Source organism: Tachyglossus aculeatus, chromosome 24 (genome assembly GCF_015852505.1).
Source record: "Tachyglossus aculeatus isolate mTacAcu1 chromosome 24, mTacAcu1.pri, whole genome shotgun sequence".
In the NCBI taxonomy this organism is placed as follows: domain Eukaryota; kingdom Metazoa; phylum Chordata; class Mammalia; order Monotremata; family Tachyglossidae; genus Tachyglossus; species Tachyglossus aculeatus.
The window spans coordinates 25,637,065-25,662,831 of record NC_052089.1 but is presented as its reverse complement, the minus strand read 5'-3'; the positions used below and the strand labels follow the sequence as shown (position 1 = coordinate 25,662,831).

At 45.2% G+C, this 25,767-nt stretch overlaps 1 long non-coding RNA gene across 1 annotated transcript; it reads right to left on the bottom strand.

Moving 5' to 3' along the window:
- Positions 1-730: 730 nt before the first annotated feature.
- LOC119945218 lies at positions 731-11,299 on the bottom strand. Its single transcript, XR_005456154.1, has 5 exons — positions 11,200-11,299; positions 8,451-8,544; positions 7,339-7,401; positions 7,107-7,213; positions 731-820 (listed from the first exon to the last, which is right to left on the bottom strand). It is a non-coding gene; the product is annotated as an uncharacterized LOC119945218 (long non-coding RNA).
- Between the last annotated feature and the right edge of the window lie 14,468 nt (positions 11,300-25,767).

Sequence of the window (25,767 nt, the reverse complement as noted above, 5' to 3'; positions counted from 1 at the left end):
CTCTGTCTCCTGGGCTCTTTCCATCAGGTCGCGCTGCTTCTCATGAGAAGAATGGCAAGCAGATTTGTTTCTGATTTCAATTAGTCAATAAATTCTATTTATTACATTCTTTCTGAATGCACAGTTGGGCTATGCTCTTGGGAGAGTGGAATATAGAAGACCTAAATTCCCTTTGTTACAGAAGTTTACAATTGAAAGAGTGAGACAGACAATTAGAGAGAGTGGGAACCGGGGGAAGTATCCTGATGTACAGAGAGTGGGAACAAGGGGAAGTATCACGATATTGCAGATACCACAGAAACATTAGGATAAAAGAGCCAAATATTCAGATATCCATTTAAAATGCTACGAGTAGCTTTGGGATTAGAATAGCTTGGGTACTGTTAATTGGGGAAGACTTCTTGGAGAAGGACTTTCAGGAAAAGGGAGAGCTGTCGTCCAGTGGATTTGGAGCACAAAGCACTGAAGAGTATTTAAACTCTGAGTTCTGCAGGAAGCAGAAAGAACTGTTATAGGAGCTGCAAACTGCAGGCAGTTAGAGATGAATGGGCCATTCAACGGAAATGGAAGGTTTGTGGAAATCGGGCTGGAGAACCGTGGCTTAGTCTAAACAGCACAGGATGGAAACTGGGCTCTTTATAGGATTGTTACAGTCAAAATCCACAGAGAAGAGGCAAACCACATACCTGAGGTACTTTCTTTCTTGTCTTCTAGTCCACATATTCTCCTTCCAGTCAAAAATTGATGCTCCACAGAATAGGCAGGCAGGAAAATCTGAGAGTTGGGATTGGGCTCTAATTGTCTCAGGTTCCCAGAAGAGCTGCAGGATGGGAGAGGATAGTGGAGATCTATCAGCATTAGTAATAATAGTAGTAATACTAGTAGTAGTGGTGATAGTATTCATTCATTCATTCAATCGTATTTATTGAGTGCTTACTGTGTGCAGAGCACTGTACTAAGCGCTTGGGAAGTAAAAGTCAGCAACATGTAGACGGTCCCTACCCAACAATGGGCTCACAGTCTAGAAGGAGGAGACAGACAACAGAACAAAACATGTAGACAGGTGTCAAAATCATCAGAACAAATAGAATTAAAGCTCTATGCACATCATTAACAAGATAAATAGTAAATATGTACAAGTAAAATAGAGTAATAAATCTGTACAAATATATATATACAGGTGCTGTGGGGAGGGGAAGGAGGTAGAGCGGTGGGGGGGGATGGGGAGGAGGAGAGGAAAAAGGGGGTTCAGTCTGTTTAAGGAACACTCCCTAGATGCAATTAGCTACTCCTGCAGTTGAGAAACTATGAAACAAACAAAACTTTCCCTGCCCACAAACAACTTACACTCTTGAGACAGACATAATATTTGCGAACAAAGCAGTCAAGACAAACAATCACCCAGGGGAGAGAACAGCCCGAGTTGACTCACAAACCACTGGAGCACAAATCCAATTAAGAGACCTCCAATTCTCCCCTGGCAAAGTTTGGAACCTAAATGCCTCCATTTAGAGGAGAGTCAGCCCCACAGTCCTTATCTGTGATCATTTATATTCATGTCTGCCTCTCCCTCTAGACTGTCAGTTTATTGTAGGCAAGGGATGTGCCTGCTTATGGTTCCAGTGCCCTCTCCCAAGCGCTTAATGCAGTGCTCTGCACATAGTAAGCACTTGATAAATAGGAATGAAAGAAGGAGAGGTGGAAGGGAGAGATAGAAGTTCCAGGGAGAGCTACTTACTTGCAAGCCAACGCCGGCCAGGACAGAGGCACTGGCTTGCAGACTAAATGAGCTCCCAATGGGGCAGTGGCCCTGCCCAGTAACATGGGGCAAGGAGCTCCTCCCTCACAGACTCCCTTGCAACTGAGGTTTCCCTCTTGGCAAGCCTCAAGTGTGGAGGGCCTTCACTTTCATTCATTCATTCAATCATAGTTATTGAGCGCTTACTGTGTGCAGAGTACTGTACTAAGCGCTTGGGAAGTACAAGTTGGCAACATATAGAGACGGTCCCTACCCAGCAACGGGCTCACAGTCTAGAAGGGGGAGACAGAAAACAAAACAAAACATGTGGTCAGGTGTCAGGTCATCAGAATAAATAGAAGTAAAGCTAGATGCACGTCATTGACAAAATAAATAGAATAGTAAATATGTACAAGTAGAATAAATAGAGTAAAAAGTCTGTACAAACATATATACGGGTGCTGTGGGGAGGGGAAGGAGGTAGGGCTGTGGGGATTGGGAGGGGGAGAGGAAAAAGGGGGCTCAGTCTCGGCACCTCCTGCGCAGCCTTGTCCCCTCAGCGGAGAGCATCCCCTTCCTCAGGAGAAGGGGGTACATCTGTGGCACCGCTTGGTGACATCAGAGACCCCCTCCCCAAATCCTCTTTAAATACGGAGCAGATCCAAGCAAGAGTCAGACGTGCGTGGAGCTGAGAGGCACGGCCTTTCCCATCATTCCCCGTGGGGGATGCCCCCCCCCCCCCCCCCCCCCCCCCCAGCCCAGGGTAGAAGGACTAATAATAATAATAATAATAATGGCATTTATTAAGCACTTACTATGTGCAAAAGCACTGTTCTAAGCGCTGGGGAGGATACAAGGTAATCAGGTTACTTGCTTTGTTGTCTGCTTCCCACCTTCTAGATTTTGAGCCCATTGTGGGCAGGGATTGTCTCTATTTGTTTCTGGATTGTACTTCCCAAGCGCTGCACTCAGTAAGTACTCAATAATTGCAACTGAATGAATGAATGGTATTTCTTAAGTGCTTGCTATGTGCCAGGCTCTGGACTAAGCGCTGGGGTGGATCCAAAAAAAAATACAGTGCTAAGTGCTTAGTACAGTGCTCTGCACACAGTATGTGCTCAATAAATACGATTGAATGAATGCAAGCAAATCAGGTTGGACACAGTCCCTGTCCCACGTGGAGCTCACAGCCTCAATCCCCATTTTACAGATGAGGGGACCGAGGCACTGAGAAGTGAAGTAACTAGCCCAAGATCACTCAGCAGACAATAATTCTGGTATTTGTTAAGGGCTTACTATGTGCCAGGCACTGGACTAAGCACTGGGGTGGATACAAGCAAATCAGGTTGGGCACAGTCCCTGTCCCATATGAGGCTCACAGTCTCAATCCACATTTTACAGATGAGGCGATTAGGCACAGAGAAGTGAAGTGACTAGCCCAAGGTCACACAGCAGACAGGTGGCAGAGCTGGAATTAGAACCCACGACCTTCTAACTCCCAGGTCTGTGCTCTATCCACTATAATGTATGTAGGCACTTAATGCATAGTGCTGAGCACTTAATAAATACTATTAGCAAATGCCACAAATATTACTGATAGCATATCCTAAAGTGTTTTATTTATTTATCTTTTCTCTAGCACTTAGTACACTGCTCAGCATATAGTGAATTAATACTATAATCAATACTATAAACACCATAATTGTCACCAGACTCCTTCCCAGATAATTAGGTCACCTGCATTATTAAAAACATTTCAAAAACATTTGGGTACATGAATTACTGTTTATCTAAATTAGAACCTGAGCATTCAAATTTAGCAATTAGGAACAACAGCAAACTGTTTCATTACAATAATAATAATAATAATAATATTTATTAAACACTGTGCCAGGCACTGTACTGAGCGCTCAGGTAGATAAAAGATAATCTGGGAGGATCCTTGTCCCACTTGGGGCTCACAGTCTTAATCCCCATTTCACAGATGAGGTAATTGAGGCACAGAGAAGTGAAAAGACTCACCAAAGGTCACAAGGAAGACAAATGGCAGAGCTGGAATTAGATCCCAGGCCCATGCTTTATCCAGAAGCTGCTTCTTCAGCTAGATTTAGCCTTTCTTTTGGGAGCATTTAGAGAGAGGAGCTATTGAACTTAAACTAAAATGGATGTCTGGGGCTTTAAAATGGCAACATCTTGTAAGGACACATGAAAACCGGGAACACATATTTCATATGAGAAGGTTAAAGGTACAATCACAAGACTTGGGCATGTGCATGAAATAGATTCTGAGAAGGAAGGACTTGATATTAGTTGCGGACTAAGTTTCAATGCGATCTGAAACTAAAATTAAAGTCAGAGAAGTGGAAAGTCTTTGAGGGATTAAGACATCGCAATTAAAGCATTTCAAATCATGAAGGGCATGGAGAATATGGTGTCAGAAAATTACGTGGGAGAATAATTAAGCCAAACAAAAAAAAAAACCAAGGAAGCCTAATTGTAGCTCAGCACAAGTTCTGCCTGGGGCCAGCTTCAGATGTTAGACTAGTAAGGCGTCTACTTCAATGCAAAATGGGGAGGGGGCGCAGGTCCTGGGGGGGGGGGGGGTAGAGCCAAGTGAAAAGCACTGTACTAAGCACTTGCAAGAGTACAATGTAAGAGTTGGCTGTGCCTCAATTCCCTCATCTGTAAAATGGGGGTTAAGATTGTGAGCCCCAAGTGGGATCACCTGATCACCTTGTATCTTAGAACAGTGCTTTGCACATAGTAAGCACTTCACAAATGCCATCATTATTATTATTATTGACCTGTTTCCCACCCATAATAAGCTTATAGTCTAATGGAGGAGACAGAGGTTAACAAAAATAATAATAATAATAATGGCATTTGTGAAGTGCTTACTATGTGCCAAGCACTGTGTAAACACTGGGGGGATATAAGGTAATCAGATTGTCCCACATGGGGCTCACAGTCTTGATCCCCATTTTACAGATGAGATAATTGAGGCACAGAGAAGTTAAGTGACTTGCCCAAAGTCACAAAGCTGACAAGTGATGGAGCGGGATTAGAACCCATGACCTCTGACTCCCAAGCCCGGGCTGTTTCCACTGAGCCACGGAATGATTGATAAGATAAGTGGCAGAGTCAAAGGATATGTACATAAGTGGTGTGAGACTGAAGAGGGGGTGTGTATCAAAGTTCTTAGTGGGTAGAGACCTAAGTTCATAAACAGCACAGAAGGGATGGCAGACAGAACTTAGTGGAAAGAGCACGGTCTGTGGAGTCAGAGGTCATGGGTTCAAATCCCGGTTCCACCCATTGTCAGCTGTGTGACTTTGGGCACCTTGTAACCTCCCCAGTGCTTAGAACAGTGTTTTGCACATAGTAAGCACTTAATAAATGCCATTAAAAAAAAAAAGTCTTCTGACTCTCTGGCCCGGGCTTTTCCACTAGAGCTAATGAGTTTCCCTTTCAGGTGCTTTGGAACAAGGGCGCAGCTTCTGACTTGGACAGAGGGAGGCTAGGCACTTTCCAAATCTCAGTCTTAATCCCCACTCTCCAGATGAGGTAGCTGAGGCCTTGAGAAGTGAAGCGACTTGCCCAAGGTCACACAGCAGACAAGTGGCAGAGCTGGGTTTAGAACCCAGGTCCTTCTGAGTCTCAGGCCTACACTATCTACTAGGCCACACAGGGATCATGTCGATTAATAATAATAATGATGGTATTTGTTAAGTGCTTATGATGTGCTAAGCATTGTTCTAAGCCCTGGGGTAGATACAAGGTAATCAGGTTGTCCCACATGGTGCTCACAGACTTAATCCCCATTTTATAGATGAGGGAACTGAGGCACAAAGAAGTGAAGTGACTTGCCCAAAGTCACAAAGCTGGTAAGTGGCGGAGTCGGTATTAGAACCCACGACCTCTAACTCCCAAAGCCGGGCTCTTTCCACTGAGCCAGGCCGCTACCAACTCTATTGTGTTTTACTCTCCCAAGCATTTAGTACAGTGCCCTGCACACAGTAAGCACTCAATAAATAGCACTGTTTGATTGACTGATTCATTAGGTGAGACAAAGAAGCCCAGGTCCTTCTCATTTCAAATATCAGTTGTAGACAAGGCATTGTAGTTGGGGCCATTTCCTGTTCCTTTTCCCTTCTTTCCGCAACAGAACTTGGAAAGTCCAGAGGTGGCTACCACACATTAGAGCCCCGATTTGTTTACTTGCAAGGATACAAAATCCACAACAGACTTTCTATTTAAAAGGCAAGGTGATACACGTTGGAAGCGCTCATATTCAAGGAGATCCAGTTCTCCTCACAGAAAAAGAAAAAAAATTTCTCACATAAAAACTCGAGATTTACAACACAAAAGAAGCAGGTTAGAAGTAACAGGCACCCCTCAATGCCCCTTTATCTGCCCAAAGGAAAAAAAAGACCGTGTCAAGAACTGAGTATGACTATTTTGCGGTGAGAAAAAAAAATCTTGCCCTAAATGGGTCCAAATAATAATAATTGTGGTACTTGTTAAGCGCTTACTATGTGCCAAACGCTGTTCTAAGCACTGGGTAAGATGCAAGGTAATCAGTTTGTCCCACTTGGGGCTCACAGTCTTAATCCCCATTTTCCAGATGAGGTAACTGAGGCACAGAGAAGTTAAGTGACTTGCCCAAAGTCACACAGCTGATAAGTGGCAGAGCCGGGATTAGAACACATGACCTCCGACTCCCAAGCCTGTGCTCTGAATCAACATCTTGGAAGAAACACAGTAGAAAAAATATTCAAACGGGTCCTCTTTGAAGATGGCAGCAGCAATTTGGTGATTAAGATAATCCTCTGAAGGGCTTTATTATTGATAAGAAAAAAGGAGAGGGAGAAAATAAAGCGCTCCAAGTCAAATTCACTGTTTCAGAGGACAAAGGAGAAAAAGATCAAGCTGAAGTAGATGTGTTCGGGTGCTAGGAGAGGATCGAGGTAGATTGTTTTGTTTTTTAATGTGAGTGCTGGACGACAAATCTAAGCTTCCCTTTTCTTCTCACAAAGTTTGCTGAAAGCGAGTGTCTATTTTGAGAACTGGGCTTGTGCTGAGGGAAAAGTGAGGCTCCTGTGTGGTGGTGTTTTAGGGAAAGATGCAATAACACATTCCAAGTAAAGCTAGGTGGAAACCCTAAGAGATCTTTCCCGCCCGATGAATTGGGTTTCCCCGCTTCCCTTGTTCATACTGAGGAAACACTGAATGAATTAGCTCTCAAATGCCGCCTTTGAGCTTAGATGGAAGGAAATTTGGGATTTCTTCTAAAGGTACCCAGGATTCACATTCCCCCCAATTTCCACCTCATTGTTTTCGCACCAACTGCTCACTTGCCCATACTTACCAGCCATCAGTGAAGTATTTGGTCAGGTGCATATCCATCTTTCCATTCTCTCCTCCCTCTGTTTCCTAATGTTTGGGTGTCAGGCTTCCCCGATGGATTGTGAGTTCCTTTAGGAAAGAGATCAGGTATTTTAACCCCAGCGTGTTCTTCCAAGTGCATAGTACCTGTTATGTTTGCAACGGCAACTTGGCAGGTTAGGAGAGATATTCCAAGAACAGGAGGAAATACGTACCTGGACAGAGAGTATGAGTGGAGAGCTGGAGACACGGATTTGGGTAGGAACTGGTCCTTGAAACTGGGTGACGAGAAGAGAGATCCAAGGAAATGAATCTAAATTGAGAAAAATCAATAGGGGACATTCTCCTGCCTTATTACTCACTACCCTCAGGCACACTTCCTTCTCAAACCCGCTGTCACTATTCCAGATGGAGATGAACCGGCCAGAGCAACAACTGAAGAACATTGGAAAAGACACTCATTTCCCACCCAAAGAAGTTTTTGATTTCTCCTCTGGAAAGTCTGGATGGGCACCTATTTGCCCCAAGAAACCATAAGCAAACGGTTTCATTAATTTCCTAACCTCTAGTCGGCCAAGAGATGTGAGGCTTTCACTGCTACAGATTCTGGGCCAGCTTATGGGAAAGGTTGTAGACTGGCCTTTCAAGTTGACGTATATGCCCCATGTTTATTATTCCTTTTCATTTTAGAAGAGGAAAAACTCTCAGTTCCATCGTTTTTCTTATTGCGGTTCACTTTGTCAATGGCTTGCTGCCATATTCGGGCATCTGGAAGCCATCAAACGGATCAATAGCCAGGGCGCACAACTGAGAGGAGAAGGCTTCCCATTAAAGTCTAAACATTAAAAGCTCAGTTCCAGTTTTTTCAAACAGTTAATGATGTGACAGGAAAACATTTTGTCTCAGACCCTTTACAACATCTCACTGCCTGAAGAACTGTTATTACCACTCTCTTGACGTCCCCAGCCTCATCAATCATTTCACTTGGTTTTACTTCAGACAGATTCTTTTGGAGGGGGGCTTCTATAATTTAGGAAAATTGTTCCCAGCAATTCCCTCTTCTCCCCTTTCCCTCCCCCTTTGCTCTTCCACCTCCTAAATTAGGTGTAATAACACGCGAGAACGGCATAATTTTAACAACGATCTCTGGGAGGCCCAGTTGGCTTCTATTCACTTTGGACTTAATTTTGGAAGAAACCCACTTGAAAGATGGAGTTGGGGAAGCTGGTTATCCTTCTGTTACCTTTGGAGAAGATATTCCAAAGAACCCTGAGCTTTGACCCTGCTGGTGTTTGCACACACCAGAGTGGAAATAACAAACTTTTACCTCAGCAAACTTAATCTCTCAGGTGCTTCGATATTTGGACCCAGGGCTGGTGGAATGGATGAAGTTGGTGGTCTCATTGGTTCTCTCAGGCTGACTGAAAAGAAAAACCAAACAACCCTAAATATGCCGCTTTAAGAGAAGAACACTTTGCTCTAGTCTTTGAAAGGGGGAGGGAGAAAATCGACTGTGAACAACATCGAATCCAAAGACTCTGCATTCCTGTTAGATTTCACCTTCGAGGAACACATCTCTCTCTGAGTTCACTAGAATAGCTCACACCCTCCCCACCTACACACAGCAAGCCAGAAAACCATCGATCCTTAAGTAGATGCATTAGAAAATTCATTTCTTTAAAAATCAGGTTGAAAGGATAGACAGGGAAAAAGATTTTGTGAGCCAAAACAAAAAGGGAGGGTTTGCATTTTGTTTGCTCTACACCATTCTGCTTTTTTACTTCCTTTAATTAAACTCTACCTTACAACACAAGCTTTATTTGTAATGTATTCTTCTCTCCCTAGCTCTCTTCTTTAATTCCTTAACTCCCTCCCTCTGTCTTCCTATCTCCCTCCCTCTTCCTCCACCTATCTCCTTCCTTGCCTCCAATTTTTCCTCACTACCTCACCCAGCCTTTCTTCTTCTTTCTTTAAGGTGTTTGTTAAGCGCTTACTAGGTGTCAAACACTGTTCTAAGAGCTGGGATAGAGACAAGATAATTAGGTTGGACACAGTGTCTGTCCTACATGGGGCTCACAGTCAAAGTGCTTTGCACATAGTAAGCGCTTAATAAATTCAATTATTATTATTATCATTATTATTAAAGGAGGAGGGAGAACAGGTATTTAATGCCCATTTTGCAGTTGAGGCAACTGAGACACAGAATAATAATGATAATATTTATTAAGCACTTACTATGTGCAAAGCACTGTTCTAAGCGCTGGGGAGGTTACAAGGGATCAGGTTGTCCCACGCGGGGCTCACAGTCTTAATCCCCATTTTACAGATGAGGTAACTGAGGCACAGAGAAGTTAAGTGACTTGTCCAAGGTCACACAGCTGACAATTGACGGAGCCGGGATTTGAACCCATGATCTCTGACTCCAAAGCCCATGCTCTTTCCACTGAGCCACGCTGCTTCTCTGAATTTAAGTGACTTACATGAGGTCATAAAGCAGATGAGTGGCAAAGCCGGGATTAGAGCCCGGGCTCTTTCCACTAGGCCACTCTGCTTTTCTCCCTCCCTTGCTCACCCTGTCCCTCTCTTGTTCCATCACATCCTCCCTCCCTCTGGCAGGAGGAGAAAGATAGTCTCTATCCCAAGGGGAACTCATATTCTAAAAGGCAGGGAATGTGGGTATCCATTGAGAAAGTAGAGGCCCAGAGAGGTTATGCGATCTGCTCAAGGCCACCCAGGGGGTCAGCGGCAGAGCCGGGATTCCTACAAGGCTCTCCCGGTGCCAAGCCTCGTTCCACTTGGCCACACGTCCCACTTGCTTCTAGAAAGATGTCGGTTGGGCCCGATCATTTTTCAAGAAAAGAAAAAATCTTCCCCCATTTGAACAATTCCTATTTTTCACACCCCTGGACTGACCCTGCAAAAAGCCCTAGATTCTTTGTGAGATTGGAATTTCGAGTTAGGTGGAGTCATCATCAATCGTATTTATTGAGCGCTTACTATGTGCAGAGCACTGTACTAAGTGCTTGGGAAGTACAAATTGGCAACATATAGAGACAGTCCCTATCCAACAGTGGGCTCACAGTCTAAAAGGGGGAGACAGAGAACAAAACCAAACATACTAACAAAATAAAATAAATAGAATAGATATGTACAAATAAAATAAATAAATAAATAGAGTAAAAAAAATATGTACAAACATATATACATATATACAGGTGCTGTGGGGAAGGGAAGGAGGTAAGATGGGGGGATGGAGAGGGGGATGAGGGGGAGAGGAAGGAAGGGGCTAAGTCTGGGAAGGCCTCCTGGAGGAGGTGAGCTCTCAGCAGGGCCTTGAAGGGAGGAAGAGAGCTAGCTTGGCGGATGGGCAGAGGGAGGGCATTCCAGGCCCGGGGGATGACGTGGGCCGGGGGTCGATGGCAGGACAGGCGAGAGCGAGGTGTGGTGAGGAGATCAGCAGTGGAGGAGCGGAGGGTGCGGACTGGACTGTAGAAGGAGAGAAGGGAGGTGAGGTAGGAGTCCTGGCCTATTTTCTCTGTCTACTCAAAGACACGTGTCTGTGCAGTTTTGCTGACTCAGAGGGATTAGGGGAAAGCACCCACTACTGAAGTGATCTTTCCCACATCCAAGAAATCTCACTGAATTAGGAACTATATTGAAACATTTTCGGCTGTAAAGTTTACACGGTTCATTGAGAACAGATGTATTCTGTTGAGTGAACAACGTACAGAGTCTCGTGGTCAACTTGAAAATGTGTCCCCAAGCAATCCTAAATAAAAATATAACCTGGGGAATGTACTTTTTCTAACCATTTCATCATGAATCTACCCCTCCTTGAATGTTAGAGTGCAGAGCTCCTGGATAAGGGACTAGGTCTCATTCTTTCCTTCTTCGGTTAAAGTTGCCTGAACACTTAGCCTCGTGTTCTGCACTCTACGGGCATTTAGTAAATCCCAACACTACTACCACTGACAGAGTGAACCTCCAGTTTCTGTAAATTGAACCTGAAATGAGTGTTATTGCTGCAAACGTGAATGATGTTACTAATGGACGGTCTGTTTAGAGGACCTTCTTACCAAGCCGCTCTTGAAGATTAGCAGAATTCGATTTTCCAGTGGAGGCTGCGGAATCACAAATCTAGCATGTGGATTTCATTATTTCCATTATTCATTATTTTCTCCAAAATCATTATCTGAAATAAGGAAATTTCTCTAGATGAAAACGATGCTAAATAGAAAGTGTCAGACACAGAAGCAGCACTTGATTTGGGATAGACAACAGGCCGTTGCTTAGAATGAAGATTTTCACACACATGTAACGTTCTCCCTTGGGCCCCCAACAAGGTATTTTTGCCTCTTATCCTCAAAAAATCTTTTCTCCCGGCAGCCATTTTATGTTACCACTTCAGGCAGCCATTTTAGCTGCTAGAAGCTTGGAGCTTGGTCAGTGCCTAAGCTGGTTCCAAGAAAAAAATCCCTAAGATTAGGGGGTATTTCTTCAGTCAGTCAGTCAATCATATTTATTGAGTGCTTACTGTGTGTAGAACACTGTACCAAGTGCTTGGGTGAGTACAACAATAGGCAGACACATTCCCTGCCCACAAGGAGCTTACAGTCTAAATGGGGAGACGGACATTAATAGAAATAAATAAATTACAGATATTGTCTGTCAGATATGAGGAGGGAGTGAGTTCCAGGCCAGGGGCAGGATGTGGGCGAGCGGTCGGCGGTGAGATAGACGAGATTGAGTTACAGTGAGAAGGTTAGATTAGAGGAGCTAAGTGTGAGCGCTGGTTTATACATTTGGGAGAGTAGAGAGGTGAGGTAGGAGGGGGCATTCATTCATTCCTTCATTCAATCATATTTATTGAGCGCTTACTGTGTGCAGAACACTGTACTAAGCGCTTGGGAAGTCCAAGTTGGCAACATATAGAGACGGTCCCTACCCAACAGCGGGCTCACAGTCTAGAAGGGGGAGACAGACAACGAAACAAAACATATTAACAAAATGAATTAAATAGAATAAATATGTACAAGTAAAATAAATAGAGTAATAAATATGTACAAACATGACTGAGTGCTTTAAAGTTTCTGGTTGATGAGGAAGTGGATGGGCAACCACTGGATTTTCTTGAGGAGTGGAGAAACATGGCCTGAATGTCCTTAGCACTGGGGTAAATTCAAGTTAATCAGGTCAGACACGGTCCCTTTCCCACATGCGGTTCACAGTCTAAGAAGCACGGAAAACAGATACTGAATCGCCATTTTATAGCTGAGGAGAGTGAGGCAAAGAGAGGTTAAGTGACTTGCCTAAGAAGAGCAGTTGGCATTAGAACCCCGGTCCCCTGAGTTCCAGACCCATGGTCTTTCCGACGATGGGTGGAAGGGTTTCAGTTCCCCAACCTTGCTCAGGATGGCACGGTTCATACTCCACTCTGCTCTCTTAATCATTTTCCTAAAACATCCCCAGAAGACAAACCAACAACAACAACACAATTCCAGTCAAGAGTGCCTCCTGACAACAGGCATGGGGGCAGCCCAGCGAGACAACCTGTGAAAAATGGGGTTGGTCCTTCCAGTTTCTTTTCTGTCACTAGATTTGATTTGGTTTGTGTGGCCAAACGAATAAACCAGGAAACTAATTTTACCTCAGGATATATTGGATGGGATGGAATACCGGCCGGCCCGCACCTGAGAGATAGGGAGAGTGGCACAGACTGCCCGTATTCCCAAATTGGATCTGGCACATCTTCTGTTGGGTAATTGAGGAACCGGATGGCATGTTTGCTCCCTGTTCTTCATAGGTTTGCTCTCAGCTGGCTGTGCCTTCTCACAGAATCACAATTTCAGGCCCTAAATGAAAGCAGAATGGGCTGGGACTGATAGGATCTTTCCCATGAGCAGCTGGGGTGGAAATTGGGTCCTGTCCTGTCCTTGGCTGTGCTTCTGCCGATTGGGGGGTTCTCTGTTCTTAGCACACCCCAGTCCCTCAGATAGAGAGGTGGGAACCCCAGAGTCCTGGACCAGAGGGTCCCTTCAGGGGGTGGGGATTGTTTGCCCCTGCGGCCAGCGGCAAGAGGGTGGGTGGGGACCACATGTTCTACTCATTGGGAAACAGAGATTTCTGGGAAATGGATCCTTTAAAACCAACATGCTTTTTGTCAGAGAACACTGGTTCACCTAACACTCTCCTTTTGTGGAAAATGCCTGCACAAGCACTCTGTTTTTCATGCTGAAAAGTTCATCCTAAGATATTTGTGAAATGTTTACTATGTGTCATGCACTGTGCTAAGCGCTGGGGTAGATACAAGCTGATCAGGTTGGACACTCCATCCCCCTCTCCATCCCCCCCACCTTACCTCCTTCCCTTCCCCACAGCACCTATATATATGTATATATGTTTGTACATATTTATTACTCTATTTATTTTACTTGTACATATCTATTCTATTTATTTTATTTTGTTAGTATGTTTGGTTTTGTTCTCTGTCTCCCCCTTTTAGAGACAGAGCCCACTGTTGGGTAGGGACTGTCTCTATATGTTGCCAATTTGTACTTCCCAAGCACTTAGTACAGTGCTCTGCACATAGTAAGCGCTCAATAAATACGATTGATGATGATGATGATGATGATGACACAGTCCTTGGCCCACATGGGGCTCACAGTCTTAATCCCCATTTTACAGATGAGAAAACTGAGGCCCAGAGAAGTGAAGTGACTTGCCCAAGATCACACAAGCAGACATGTCGCAAACCTGGGTTCTAACCCAGGTCCTCCTGATTCCCAGGCCCAGGCTCTTTCCATTAGGCCAAGCTGCTTCCTAGCTTAGTCAAGTGGTTGAGGTTTTGCCCCATGCTGAAGAGAAATTTGGTTGGAGGTATCAGAGTTCATCAGCACGTAGCCTTAAGCACTTAATAAATGCCATTATTATTATTATTATTATTAATTGCTCTTTTTCCCCCCACCGCCATTTATAGACTGCTCTATAAATATTCCTCCAACTTGTGGAGTTTTATGTCCTGCATGTCTTCCATCATCAGAATCATGTCACTCTAATGATCTCATTGATACGTTCCATAATTAGGGGGTAATCTCTCTCTATTGAGGTTGCAGCACGCTCTCTGGAATTTACTGCTTTATCAAAATTGGCAGTGTGTGCTCCGTTCTGTGACTGCGCTGGGCGCTGGGAAGTAAGAACAGCAAACGGCCACAGGAAATACAGACAATTTTGACACCCTCCTCAGCCCCTCCCTTTTGCGATCCAATTCTTTCTAATGTTCACGTTTATGCAAACTCCGGGGAATCAGGGAGCCAGCTGGACCTGATGGATCTTGTATTTGTCTCCAAACGTTGAAAGGTGAGATCACAGCCGTGTTGGGTTTCCCCAGAGATGGAAAACATGCTAACACAGGGCTCAGCGCTACCACCGGCAAACTTCTCCCGATGCACTGTTTCTGTGGTGGAACTCACCTTCTTATAACTCGGTTGACTGCCTTTTTGATGGTATTTGTTAAGCACTTACTGTGTGCTAGGCACTTTACTAAGCCCTGGATAAATACAAACTTATCAGGTTGGACACAGTCCCCGTTCCACATGGGACTCACAGTCTTATTACTTATTACCAATTTACTGATGAGATAGTTGAAGCACAGGAACATGAAATTACTTGCCCAAGGTCACACGACAGACAAGTGGTAGAGCTGGGATTGGAATTTTCATCCATTACAATTAGATTTGTACCCATTCCTCACACTGATTAATAATAATAATAATTGCATTTATTAAGCACTTACTATGTGCAAAGCACTGTTCTAAGCACTGGGGAGGTTGCAAGGTGATCAGGTTGTCCCATGGGGGGCTCACAGTCTTAATCCCCATTAAGAATTAAGAAGGAGAGAAACAATGGCCATTAGGCCAGAAATACCAGCATGGCCTAGTGGACAGAGAACGGGCCTGGGAATCAGAAGGACCTGGGTTCTAATCCCTGCTCCCCTATCTGTCTGCTCTATGAGCTTGGGCAAGACATTTCATTTATTTGGGCTTCGGTTACCTCATCTGTAAAATGGGGACGAAGACTGTGAGCCCCACATAATAATGATAATAATGATGGCATTGTTAAGTGCTTACTATGTGCCAAACACTGTTCTAAGTTCTGGGGTAGATACAAGGTAATCAGGTTATCCCACGTGGGGCTGACAGTCTTAATCTTAGTCTTACGGATGAGGTAAATGAGGCACAGAGAAGTAGTGACTTTCCCAAAGTCACACAGCTGATAAGCGGTGGAGACGGGATTAGAACCCACAACCTCTGACTCCCAAGCCCGTGCTCTTTCCACTAAGCCACGCTGCTTCTCATATCCCTATATGAGAAGCTCTAGGAGTCCCAGACTGAGCCCCCTCCTTCCTCTCCCCCTCCTCCCCCGCCTTACCTCCTTCCCCTCCCCGCAGCACCTGTATATATGTATAGATGTTTGTATGTATTTATTACTCTATTTATTTATTTTATTTGTACATATTTATTCTACTTATTTTATTTTGTTAATATGTTTTGGTTTGTTCTCTGTCTCCCCCTTCTAGACTGTGAGCCCGCTGTTGGGTAGGGACCATCTCTATATGTTGCCAACTTGTATTTCCCAAGCGCTTAGTACAGTGCTCTGCACACAGTAAGCGCTCAATAAATATGATTGAATGAATGAATGATAGGGACTGGGTCCAACTTATTTTTCTTGTACCTACCCCAGGGCTCAGTATAGTGCCTGGCACATAGTAAGCACTTAACCAATACTATAAAAAAAAAAAACCCACAGCAAAAATGCCCACTCAATTAATGATGGGTTATGCATCTATCGCTGATACAATAAAATAAAAACGATACCACCTGTCAATGATTGATGAGAATGAACTAGCCACAGCTTTGTGAGAAACCAGGTGAAAACAGCTGACATCATCACAGGAAGCCATGTTGGCCTTATTCCATTAATGATGCCATATTAAAGGGTGTTCTGATTAGGAACACTTGGATATACGTAACGGATGGATACGCGATGCCCGTGTCACTCCATGTCCGGCCAGACACGTGTTTTCCTGAGACCACAGGATTCTTTTAAACACCTCTTCTTCAAAAAGAACTGAAAGAGGGCCCTGTTTAGATGCAAACTCGGTGGTTTAACGGAGGGGATGACATCACCACCTTCCATTTCCTTTACCGTCTGGCCGGAGGAGGAAATTAAGGGACTCGCCACTGCGATATTCGAAGAGTCCCTTGACTCTGTCGGCATTTAAAGCAGGGCCTTTGGGGAGGGTCTGGATGTTCTTAGTCCAGGCGGTAACGACCGACTGCTTTTATTCATCACTGTGGACGTAATGCCCTAAATGTAACAGGCAACACACTCAGCGGGAATTTATTGGTCTTTTGCCCCTCATCACAAGGTAGGCTATGGATATGGATTCCAGGTACTGCTGACACCCAGATAAGAAGAACAAAGCTGGCCCGTAATTATTATTAATCAAAGGTGGTATTGGGTGGTGAGGGGGAAATAAAAAAGGAACGATATCTAAATTCTCTTTCAAGCAAATCCTCTCCGAGAGCTATCTCTTGTTCCATGACAAAGAACATTCCGATTAAATGTAGCGATTGTAAAATAATGCTGAGGGGAGAGAAGATAATGGAAAGCAAATGCTTGCATATAAAAGAGGCCAACAGCAATTTAGAGTATAGGATATTGAGATAAACTGAAACAGAGACGGCAAATAAAAGCAGACTAGCACCCCTACACACAGATAATATGTAAATAAATGGGGAGGGAGGGACACTCAAATCCATATAGTACAATAGCTGTAATGAAAATATTTGGGGAAAATAATTCGCAGACAGCTTACTCAGAGGGCTAAACCAGAGTCAGGACAAAAGTAATAGATTATGAAAGGGTCCAAAAACCTTCCTGTGATTTTGCCTGGATAATAAAAGCATTATCTGAAAAGGGAAAATGTACAAATTTAAGGATAAATAGCCACAGAAGGTTTTTGAAGCCCCTCTGGGCAGTACATGTTGAAACTGGCATGAAGTTGGTGAAAAACAAAAATCTCCGTAGAATGAGTCACTTCATTCATTAATTCATTCAATCATTCAATCGTATTTATTGAGCGTTTACTGTGTGCACAGCACTGTACTAAGCGATTGGGAAGTCTAAGTTGGCAACATATAGAGATGGTCCCTACCCAACAGCGGGCTCACCGTCTAGAAGGGGGAGACAGACAACAAAACAAAACATATTAACAAAATAAAATAAAAAGAATAAATATGTACAAGTAAAATAGAGTAATAAATATGTACAATGATATATACATGTATAAAGGTGCTGTGGGGAGGGGAAGGAGGTAAGGCGAGGGGAAGGGGGAGAAGAGGAAGGAAGGGGGCTCAGTCTGGGAAGGCCTCCTGGAGGAGGTGAGCTCTCAGTAGGTTCAGAAGTCACGAACCATTCTGACCTCCCTGGTGGTACTTTAGCAACAAAGACCGATTGGCCCTCCATTAGATGGTAAAGTTTCCTGGTATTTTGGGAAGGCAGAGCAAGGTGTTGGTATGACAGCCATTGGTTTTCAGTTCTTGTGCTCCTTATTTTACTTTCCAAGTATTTAGTTCAGTGTTCCACCTACTGTAGTCACTCAATCAATGGTATCTATTGGACGTTTACTGCGAATGAAGCACTGTACTAAGCTCCTAGGGGACTACAATGCACCAGAGTTGGCAGAAAGGTTCCCTAGAGGGGGAGGCTACTATTCTCAAATACCGTCTAGGAGCTACATGGAAGAGTTGATTTCTAGTCGAGACTAGCCCCGTTCCTATTCCCCACACACCTCGGCACCAATGAAAGCCCTCTGAAAGAAATTTAAGGAAAGCGGGGAGGGATACGGTAAAGAACCATGATCTAAAAGACCGAGACGTATTGGTTTTTCCGTCGGACAAGCTGGGGCGGCAGCTGAAGATTTCCTCAGATTTTAGCCCTCTGAAAGAAATTTAAGGAAAGCAGGGAGGGATATGGTAAAGAACCATGATCTAAAAGACCGAGACGTATTGGTTTTTCCGTCAGACAAGCTGGGGCGGCAGCTGAAGATTTCCTCAGATTTTAGCCCTCTGAAAGAAATTTAAGGAAACCGGGGAGGGATACGGTAAAGAACCATGATCTAAAAGACCGAGACGTATTGGTTTTTCCGTCGGACAAGTTGGGGCGACCGCTGAAGATTTCCTCACCGTTCTCTTGCATCTCCTATGCTTCAACAGAATTAAAGGGTTGCTCTTGAGAGAAAGGGCCGGTTCTAGAAACAAAGGGATGGCTCTGGGGGCGGGTGAAGGGATGGTTATTGTCGTTGCAAATGGGATATGTATTGGGTGGCGGGACTTTCTTCTCTTCCCATCGGAGGGTTTCATTTCAATGAAATTCTATGGGCATAACAATCCTTACCAATCCCATTCCCAGTGACCATCATGGGGCCCTGTGTCTGAGTCAGTCAGTCAATCATATTCACTGAGTACTTACTGTGTTCACAGCACTGTACTAAGCGTTTGAGAGAGTGAAAAATAACAATATAACAGAGAAGCAGCATGGCGTAGTGGAAAGAGCATGGGCCTGAGATTCAGAAGGACCTGGGTTCTAATCCCCGCTCCACCACTTGTCTGCTGTGTGACCTGGGGCAAGCCACTTCACTTCTCTGTGCCTCAATTACCTCAAATGTGAAATGGGGATTAAGGCTGTGAGCCCCATGTGGGACAGGGACTGTGTCCAACCCGATTATCTTGCATCTACCCCAGTGCTTAGTACAGTGCTTGGCACATAGTAAGTGCTTAACAAATACCACAATTATTATCATCCCTGCCCACAAGGAGCTTACAGTCTAGAGCAGGAGACAGACAGTAATATATCACTTCATGCTACAGCTACTGATGTAATAATACAAGGTCAAAAATGAGAATCTCCCACTGCTGGGGAGACAGAACCATTCCCAGAATCCTTTGCCCCAGGTACTGTTGTGCTGTTGCTCCGTGGGAAGGGTATGTTGAGAGCTGTATAAAGCCACACCCCAAATGCTTACACAACAAACTCATAAATCTTCTAGAATTGGCTGAAAACTAGACCGATCTGGATAAAGCCAGATGAATGGCCACCCTGAAAACTCCATGTCAAAAACACCTGCCTCCCAACAGCACGGTCGGATGCTTTTACAAAATAGAACGCTATGCTGGTTTCGCCAGTGGATTATGGGAAAACAGAATGGCCTAAGAGTCTTCTTACCATGACATCCTTAAGCAGAAGAACAGGGACTGTTCTGCAGTTTGCTTCTTGAATTGTCTGTACTTGGGGTGTGTGCGAGGATTTGGCGCTCTGTGTGCATGTATGTGTATTTTGTGCATGCATGCACATGTATTGTGTGTATGTGTGTGTATGAATGCAGGTACTTCTCATTAAACCAAAATGCACAAGCCCTGTGAAGGAAAATTGCTGGTCACCACATTTGCTTTCCTGGCCATATCTGCACGGGGCCAACCTAACATTGGGTTGGAAGGTTTTTCATATAATCTGTATGCAGCTTTAGAGCGCTGCCTGTATCTGATCTTCCCAATCCCAACAACACTTGTGTACACACACACACACACACTCTCTCTCTCTCTCTCTCACTCACTCACTCAATTCCTTTGAGTAGCACCATCTCTCTGGGTCCTTGCACAATGTTGACACAGCAGATGCTCACCCTACCTCAAGGCAAGACACTTAGTCATGTCAGTGTTCAAACCACCCACACTCTTAACGACAGCCTTTCAACTCACCACATTAATTTTGCTTAGAATCTGCAGTTCCATCCAGATCCTATCTCAAGCTTCTGGATTTTCACCTTCCTGCCCGTAAAAGTGGTGGATTGGGTGGTTGGGCAGGAATATGGGGATAAAATGCCCAAAATGCTGAGGGCCCCCAATCTGAGGATGTACCAAGCATGCTCTGGCAGGGGTGGGGATAGTCCAAGAGTTACAGGGTACCCAAGAATTGGCGAAGGGTAGGCTGGTCACCCTAGGGGAGACTCTTCCAGACCTGTCCCCTAAAACTATCAGTGGTAACTGACAAAATTCCAAGATTATCCTGGCTCCACCAGGATGTTTGGACCACCTCCTTCTTCCTCCCACCCATGAGATTCGGGGGCATCGAAGGGCTCAGCGGGGGATTTGTTGAGTCAAAGTCCCAGCACGCCAAGGGGCCCCAAACTGAGGATGTACCTTTCATCCCCAGTAACAGTGTCGACAGTTGATAGGCCCAGCCAATCCGGCTGTGGATCCTCTCCCTCCTTAATAATAACAATAATAATAATGATGGTATTTGTTAAGTGCTTACTATGGACAAAGCACTGTTCTAAGTGCTGGGCAGGTTACAAGGTGATCAAGCTGTCCCACGTGGGGTTTACAGTCTCAATCCCCATTTTACAGTTGAGGGAACGGAGGCCCAGAGAAGTTAAGTGGCTTGCCCAAAGTCACACAGCTGACAGTTGGCGGAGCCGGGATTTGAACCCATAACCTCTGACTCCAAAGCCCGTGCTCTTAACTGGACGGGATGGCACCAAGGCTGAATTTCCCATGATCCCGCATCTCCCACTCAGATATCCAACTGGAAAATGACTTCAGGTGGCTTTGACTGATGGGCCTCCACTAACATTCGCCTCCACCTCTTCACGTCCCAGATTGCACCGCATCTCATCCGCTTGGGCCAGATGACACTCAGATTTGGGGGCTTGCTTGGGGATCCTCCTTGCTCTGCCTTTGGGCAAAAGGCAGGTGTTTCGGGGACTGACTTTAAAGGGACACCCTAAACCTGATCTGTGGGGTGGGTACTTGGCACCGCGCATAGGACGGGTTGATTCTTAGAAGAAGCCCGTCGACCCACAAGTCCAGGGGTGGACATGACTCAGGGCCCAGGGAGGGGGCAGGGACTCGGTCCGTGACTGTTCAGAAAATCTCATTAACTGTGAGTCCTTCTTCTGGGTGAGCCCCTCAAAATTGAGAAGAAAAGGGACTCCTCATTTTGACAAAGGACTTGCAAGCTAAAAGTCCCGGACACCACTTGGGGTGGGGAGGGTGGTCCTAATTTATGCAGAATCTCCCCCTCCTCGCCTTAATTTAAGGGTCCACTGAATCAGTATCGGGTCTTGTTTAGCCCAATTCCCAGGAAAATGCCAAGTGCCAGACGGGAATCCTCTGCTCTTAAGGCTGAGTTCCCTTCTCCACCTGGTCCTCCCCCCAAGCAGGAGGAGATTCGTGGGTGGTGGGGGAGGCGGGGGCGGCTCACGAGGGTGTGCTGTGCTAAACGCTGTGCTGGGAGGACACCCCCCAGAAATGCCTGAGAAGGGTTAAAGTCGCGCCGATGACACTGAAATTGAGGCCAGTTGTCTGGGTCATATTCACGTCCCAGTCACAGGAAAATGAACCTGAGAGACAGAACCTAATTATCTGCTAAACCAAAAGCCAGTCTCAGTTCAATAACTTACGACAGAGCTGGCAGCCAGATAGAGCGTTACCATGGCAACCGGGGGGTGAGGGGGAGGGGGGGAAAAGACTCCAATGCAGGGAAGGAGGAAAAGAAGAAGTGTAACCCTAAACGTGCTGTAGCCATTTGCTCCCGGCCAAGTGGGTAGCTCTGAGGAACCAGCTTATTATCTATATGGCTACCGCACTCGATCCGCTTTAATATCCTCTATAATTGCTGAAATGAAAAATGCAATTACAGTGTGCTCTGAGCTAAAAGAAAAATCCAGTTGTGTCTGGCTACCTGGGAATTAATTTTTGTGTGCGGCGAGTGAGCCGTCTCTCTCCCCCTCCCGACACACCCCTACCCCATCATCGAACCAGTAGGGCAGAGGCAGTAGCGACAGAAGTCGCAGGTTCCCTGCTAGGACTTAATCGCTTAATTTAGTCAAGTCTTTGTTTCTACGATCGCTGCATACCTCCTCCTCCTCTTTCCCCCTTCTCCCCATCTCTCTCTTTCTCTCTCCCTTTCCCCGTTTCTGGTTCCGTAACCCGCTCCCACCCAGCATCAACTCCCGTCCTAAAGATCGCTGGCAAGGTCAACAACCAAGGCACTAGAGCAGGATTGCTCAGGAGTGCCGGAGCCACAGGGGCCCTACCAGAAGCCCTGCCCAACATCTCAAGTGAAACGAGTTGTGTGTCTTCTGATGGTACTTCGGGAATCAAGATGGCCAGGGGAGTTCCATAGCAAGGATGTGCAAATACACATACATATGTGTATATGTGAGCCCACTGTTGGGTAGGGACTGTCTCTATATGTTGCCAATTTGTACTTCCCAAGCGCTTAGTACAGTGTTCTGCACACAGTAAGCGCTCAATAAATACGATTGATGATGATCAATATGTATACTTGCCTTTTGGATTAGAAGACAAATTTGAGAGCTCACCTCCTCCAGGAGGCCTTCCCAGACTGAGCCCCCTCTTTCCTCTCCCCCTCCCCATCCCCCCCGCCCTAACGCCTTCCCCTCCCCACAGCACCTGTATATATGCAGATTTATTACTCTATTTATTTTGCTTGTACATATTTACTATCCTATTTATTTTGTCAGTGATGTGCACCTAGCTTTACTTCTATTTATTCTGATGACTTGATACCTGTCCACATGTTTTGTTTTGTTGTCTGTATCCCCCTTCTAGACTGTGAGCCCATTTTTGGGTAGGGACCGTCTGTATATGTTGCCAACTTGTACTTCCCAAGCACTTAGTACAGTGCTCTGCACACAGTAAGCGCACAATAAACATGATCAAATGAATGAATGATGGTAACATTCACCTGAGAGAGAGAGAGAGAGAGAGAGAGAGAGAGAGAGAGAGAGAGAGAGCATGTGCGTATTTTTATGGTTGAAAAGACCAGTGAGGATCCCCAAATCCCAACCACTTTGTACCCCCCTAAGGGTTACCTTTTATTTTGTTGTCGTACTTTACGTTCATGGCATCTATACAGATTTCTCTATTCCCTTCTTGACCCTCATTCTTGAGCATGGAAACTCAGCAGAGACCCAGAACACTGTCTATCACATGGAGTCCACTCAGGGCCAGTTCATCATCATCATCAATCGTATTTATTGAGCGCTTACTATGTGCAGAGCACTGTACTAAGCGCTTGGGAAGTACAAATTGGCAACATATAGAGACAGTCCCTACCCAACAGTGGGCTCACAGTCCTGGCCCAAGGCCACCTCTGAGACCACCCACTGTGGCAACTGCAACCAGAGCCACCCACTTGGAAGTGGCCCAGAACCAGTTCCTTGATTATATAATAATAATATTTGTAAAGCACTTATTAAGTGCCAAGCACTGTACTAATCGCTGGGGTAGATACAGGATATTCAGGTTGGACACAGTTCCTGCCCCACATGAGGCTCACATCACCATATATAATAATAATAATAATGGCATTTATTAAGCGCTTACTATGTGCAACGCACTGTCCTAAGCACTGGGGAGGTTACAAGGTGATCAGGTTGTCCCACGGGGGGTGGGGGGGCTCACATTCTTAATCCCCATTTTACAGATGAGGGAACTGAGGCACAGAGAAGTTAAGTGACCTGCCCCATAAGGAAAAAGAAAATCAGATTCTCTCTGCTCCAGCTTAAAACTCAACTCCCTCCCATTGGCACCAACTCTGTAGCCCCCACAGATTCTCAACCCCGGGTGGTAGACCATCATTTCTGTATATATGCATATATGTTTGTACATATTTATTACTCTATTTATTTATTTATTTATTTTACTTGTGCGTATCTATTCTATTTTATTTTGTAGTATGTTTGGTTTTGTCTCCCCCTTTTAGACTGTGAGCCCACTGTTGGGTAGGGACTGTCTCTATATGTTGCCAATTTGTACTTCCCAAGCGCTTAATACAGTGCTCTGCACACAGTAAGCGCTCAATAAATATGATTGATGATTATTTAAATCACTGCTGCCTGGGCTGGCCTCCCTGCTTTGCCCACTCCACCGGCGAGTTTCGTGGCGGTGCTGAAAAGAGCCCCAACTGGGCCTCACAGCCTTCCTCTGAAACCACAGCCTCCTTTTTAAAATGGTATTTGTTAAGCGCTTACTATGTGCCAGGCCCCATACTAAGGGCTGGAGTAAATTCAAGATAATCTAAAGAAGCAACGTGGCTTCGTGGAAAGAGCACTGGCCTTCTAGACTGTGAGCCCGCTGTTGGGTAGGGACCGTCTCTATATGTTGCCAACTTGTGCTTCCCAAGCGCTTAGTACAGTACTCTGCACACAGCAAGCGCTCAATAAATACGACTGAATGAATGAATGGCCTGCGAGTCAGAGACCCCAGGTTCTAATCCCAGCTCTGCCAGTTGTCTGCTGTGTGTGTCCTTGGGCAAGTCGCTTAATTTCTTGGGACCTCAGTGACCTCATCTGAAAATTGGGGATGAAGACTGTGAGCCCTATGTGGGACAGGGACTATATCCAACCTGATGATCTACCCCAGCACTTGGTACAGTGCCTGGGACATAGTAAGCACATAAGAAATGCCACCAAAAAAAAAAAAAAAAAAAACCCAACAACAAAAGAAACAGGCTGGATAGAGTCCATAAAGCCGTATTCTGGAGGTTCTGCCATGCAATCTATCCTGGGACTTCTGGATACCTGTCCCTTAAGCAATCATTATTATTATTATTCTCTAAGGGAATAATCTTTCAAACATCATTGCTTGGAATAAACCTGCTGAACTCCTCCATTGTCAGGGTGGATTCCAACCAGATTAATGGAAAAATGTAAGCTCCTCATGGGCAGGGAAAGTACCTTACCAACTCTGTTGTACTCTCCGAAGCACTTAGTTCAGTGCTTAGTTCAATAAATACGATTGATTGATTGATTGATTGCTCTGTGGACAGAAAACACTTAATAAATACCGCCGGCTGACTGAATGAACAAAGTAATCATTTGCATCGCAATCATCAGTCAATCGTATTTATTGAGCATTTACTGTATGCAGAGCACTGTACTAAGAAAGCAACTCTGAGGTCTCAGTTATGCCTTCTGAAGAGCGCTCAAGTGAGGGAGGGAGAGGCTTTCGCTCCAACCACTTCCTCATTCTCTCTTTGGGGGATACTTTCCTGAAGCTGCCAACGTTAGGCAGCCACAGCGACATGACGAGAGTAACCAGACGTCACTGACAGATTGCGAGCTTCCACCAAGCTGAAAGCTCCTTGAGAGGCGGAGATCATGTCTACCTACTCTATTGTCCTCTCCCAAGTGCTCCGTACAGTGCTCCACACACGGTGCCGATGGACTGAATGATTCATTTCACCTTCCTGGTTAAGTTGTGGGGTTCTAAAGGAGCTCCCTGTTCGAGAGCTGGACGTTTGGGTAGCAGTGAGGCCTAGTGGAGAGAATGCGAGTGTGGGAGAAAGGAGATCCAGGTTTGATCTCTGACCTGCTGGGGGGACCTTGGGTGGGTCACTTAACCTCTCAGGGCCTTGGTTTCCTCATCTGTCACACAGGGGTAAAAAAAACCACTCTCCCTACCCCAGAAGTGGAAAGAGCACAGGCTTGGGAGTCAGAGGTTGTGGGTTCTAATCCCTCCCCCACCACGTATATGCTTTGTGACCTTGGGCAAGTC